Genomic DNA, 4,380 nt, shown 5'->3' on the forward strand with positions numbered 1-4,380 from the left:
TGCCTCAAGGATGTACCCAAGGTTTGTACTTACGAGCTTAAACCACTTGGGCTAGGTGCCAATTTTTTGACATCTTACTTACGAAGTAATTGATGGGTAAGCAAAATTATCATGATTCACATGCGCGCTCGCACACGCACACACACACACTCTCTCTCTCTCTCTCTCTCTCTCTCTCCATAATAGCTCACCTGGTCTGCCTTTCCAGCCAGGCTGGTTAAACAATGTTGCACAATTTACAAGCTTAGGAAGCTTGCAAGGTTATGTCTCTATATCAAATGTAAAGCATCAAATAGAAAAGATTTTGAATTGTCCATGGAGTTCATTACGGTTTCACAATAGCTACCCATTGTCACTATAAAAACTCACTGAGCCTATTATGGTGTCATATCATATTGCATGTTCATATTGGTTATATTACGTCTGCGAGGCTCATCTTATCAAAACGAATGATTCAATTGTATTATACAGCTGTAGAAATACAATTAAGAATGCTAATTCATATGTATATGGGGATGGATGTATACACCAACAAAAAAATGTGGGAATTGGGAAAGATGCTAGGGGGGTTCCTCTGTGTCACACTATCATATAACCCCTTAGCAGGTAATATGCCAAGCTCTGTTCTTAAGAGTTCATGTTATCAGTAATGACAATGTTGTGTGTTGTGTGTGTGTGTGTGTGTGTGTGTGTGTTGGGGTGTCTCTGTGTGTGTGTGTGCGTGTGCATGCACACACATGCGTGCATGGGTTTGATTCCTTTGGTTGTCATCTAGAGCAAAACCTGGGTCTGCAGGTACACAGGGTAGTGGGCTAGCCATAGGTTGAGAAAAAGCAATCAAAGAGAAGAGCATGTGCACACTGCAGTCTTTGAAGCTTCAAGCAGTGGCCCTGTCCCTTTGAGAAAGGTTGCACCAGTGCCACTAGGCTTGGTATGAGATAGAAATTTTTTCCAAGATATGCACACTTGCTTCTCCTTTGACAGTGAACATCACCTGGAGGTATATAGATTCAAATATATCTTCAGGCATCTGTGCTCTTTCTGCTAGATATTGAGGACATCAGCTGCTTGTTCAACCATGGCATTATGCCTCAGTCCAGCATTTTCTTCCAACCTCTTACAGCTATCTAACACCTGAATGAAGACCATGATCTCAGTCGAGCATTTTCTTCCATCTTACAGCTACCTAGCACCTGGATGAAGACCGTGATCTGAAGAACCGTAGCCTGTCCTTGACTGCCTCTACTTCACTATCATACTCTTTGAAGTAGTATTCCTCCTGTTTGGCACTAACCGGTACTTTGCCAGAGCTGTAGCACAAAGAGCAAAGACTGAATTTGGCTTTCACCTCTTTAAAGCGAGGTCCCACAATAGGATAAGAGCATACAGAACAGGTCTGTCGCCCATGTCGTACACGGTCTTCCACCTCTAATTTAGCTACTATCTTCAGAATTCCAAAGCCCCACTCGGGATCGTCAAACATATCCACAAACTCAGGGTACGATATGCTTGCTTGGTCATGCTCCCCATTGAGCTCCATCAAATCATTTGGATCTTGTGAATTAAGGTAAGCAGCTCTGATGAATTTCAAGTACTGAAGTGCATCTTCTCTTGAGATTTCACCACCCCTGTTTCTAGAAGAACGCCAGACCAAAGCATCAAATGCAGTGTGTTTTCTTTTGTCCAGTGATCCTCCACAAACAGGAGCAAGAGCAGCAAAGACCATACCCAAGTCTACTCTCCCCAACTCTGTTGTATCTAACAAAGTTAAGACTCTCTCATTGACAGTCCTAACAGCTACTTGAAATGCTTCAGGCTTCAAAAAATGAAGCATCCGCTTCAAGACTTTCTCCAGCACCTCCTTCCTGATTGATTTCTCTGACATACCAACACCAGAAGAAGAAACTGGTAAATTAGTTTGGGTCAGTTCCCCCTTCACATTGGCTACGTCACACTTGTTCAGTTTGGTATACCTCTGAAACTTCCTTATCTCTAAAGCACAAGCCAGCCATTGGCGAGGAGTAGTACTTGCATTTGCCCTTCGGAACCGTGATGGCTCCACTGTGATTGAATTGTCTTCTGCCCTGAAGCTATCTCCCACTGTGCCTGCATTCTCCTCACCCTTCCTCAAAAAGCTTGATAGCCCTTTGGGCCGTCTCTCCATCTGCCTCAAATGTACAATGGCATCATATAATTCAGACCTTTTTGTCATCGTGTAGGCTTCCTTCAAAGCTTTCTTGGCTTCATCAACACGTCCTGCACCGAGCAGAGAAACTGCCCTGTTGAGCTTAGCTCGCCAATGGTTTGGTTGAAGGGCCAGCACCTTTGAATACATATCTGCAGCTTTCTGAAATGCACCAATGTCCTTGTACACGGTCCCCAGGTTGAACAGAGCCTCGACATGGTCTTTCTTAAGCTCCAGGGCCTTCTGAAATTCTCTAACTCCTTGCTCATGATCTCCAAGAGCATGCAAGGTGGAACCTAGGTCACAGTGAGCATCAGCATAATCTGCATTCAAGAAGATTGCCTCTAGGAGAGCCTTTTTGGCAGCCCTATATTCTCCAACTCCAAACAATGCACTTCCAAGATGCTTCAAGGCCCTGTAATGTTTCGGTTCCCTGATGGCTGCCTCTTTGTAATGCTCACTTGCACCCAACAGCATACCTTCTCCTTCCAAAGCTATGCCTAGATTGACATGAATTTGAGGGAGAAGGTTTCCCCATTGAGAGCCACTGATCTCACCTGCATCTAGTGCTAATGTATAGGCTTCTTGTGCATCTGATGTGCGACCTAATGAGTAAAGAGTGTTGCCAAATTGAAAATGAGATCGTACATCCGTGGGTTTAAGCTCTGTCGCTTTCTGAAAGCTCACGAGAGCTTCTTTGTAAAGCCTATGTTCAAACAGGGTCCTGCCAATCGCCATGTGGGCATCAAAGGCCTCCTCCTGTGTTTTTGATGAGTTTGCCCTATCCCTAATCTCAGACAAAAGTCTTTGAAAATTTGCATAATCTTGTCTTAGCTGCTCCCAAGGCCGTTTACCCATTGGTATTTCATTAGTGGCAGCACTGTTTACAGAGCCACGCTCTCCCAACAAGCTGATTGCAGCAAATGAGGGCTCCTCACCTTTCCCTCTCTTTGTTCGAGCATCCATTTTCGCTTCGAGCCGCCTGATCACTATCTCCAGATCTTCCACTAAGTGCCATGTATCGTCATAGGCGATGCCGTTCTTCGGCGACCCTGCCCATGAGCCAACGCTCCTCTTTCTTCTGGAGGGAGGGGTTTTCTCTCCTGTGGAAAGGACTGAAGCAGACTTCTTTCCATCAAGGCTTGTAATCTCATCATCCCCTACGCTGTTCTCTCTCTCCAGCTCAAGGCCCAAGGCATCAAAATCCCTATCTACATCCCCTGCACCATCATCATAAGTCTGCAGCAGCCCTTCAAAGCTCAGGCCACGGTCGCCATCGATATAGTCTCCATAGGTGCGGAAGACCTCATCGAGGATTGCTGCAATCTGATCATCACTGAACTTGACACGGGGGTTCACGGCCACAACGAGTGCAGACATCTCCGCGGCTGAGGCGCCCGTCCTGGTTCTCGTCGAACTGGGCAAAGATTCTGGTCACTTTTTGGACTCTGAGGCTGGCTGGGGGGCCCTCGGAGGCCATTGGAGCGTGCAATCCCTGTGCCCCTTCTCGAATTTTATATGAACACAATGGAAAGAAGCAAACGAGAGCTTGTTAAGTCTTGCCTGTGTGATGCTTGAGAATCAGGAGAAGACTGCCATGTCTGTGAATTGCCTGCCTGCTGTGTGTCCGCAATGGTGAAAGCTCCGATTCTGGCTTCGAATTAGTGGGCTGGTAAAGCCGTTGTGGATCTCAATGCGGCTATGGAATCAAGATCAAGCGCGAGGACAGGTTGAACGGTGAGCATGTTCGATTGTGCAGAAAAAGCCTGGGTAAGCTCTTATGAAAGGCGCAAAACATGTAGCCTTTGTTTTTGTCTGCGGGGGGGAGGGGCGACCCGGGGGGGGGGGAGAGAGAGAGAGAGAGAGAGAGAGAGAGAGAGGGGGAGAACGTTGGCTTGTTTGAGAGACTCTAGAGAGAACGGGCAAATTGCCCCCAAGCCCTTGTTCACGCGCCACTATGATTTTTATGCCTCCAGTGCGTTTTTGAAATAAAGATGACATCATGTTGGTGGAGACACTGAGAGGATCTAATTCATAGCAAAAAAAATTCCAAATTCCTCGGAATCGTTTGATGCAATAGTTGGATTGCGGTTAGTTTCGTAGTGATTAGTTAGTTCGATTAGATCATCAAATAGATGGTTAGTATTGTATTGTTGATTAATCTAATAGTGATTAGGTGATTTCAATAAGTGTTA

At 45.8% G+C, this 4,380-nt stretch overlaps 1 pseudogene; it reads right to left on the bottom strand.

Annotated features, from left to right (window-relative positions):
- Window positions 1-479: 479 nt before the first annotated feature.
- LOC148008114 (putative TPR repeat-containing protein At2g32450 pseudogene) lies at window positions 480-3,989 on the bottom strand (annotated as a pseudogene).
- Window positions 3,990-4,380: the final 391 nt, after the last annotated feature.

The sequence above is a fragment of the Lygodium microphyllum genome, unplaced genomic scaffold, assembly GCF_053477565.2.
Source record: "Lygodium microphyllum isolate KBCC unplaced genomic scaffold, Lygodium_microphyllum_v1.1.10 scaffold_361, whole genome shotgun sequence".
In the NCBI taxonomy this organism is placed as follows: domain Eukaryota; kingdom Viridiplantae; phylum Streptophyta; class Polypodiopsida; order Schizaeales; family Lygodiaceae; genus Lygodium; species Lygodium microphyllum.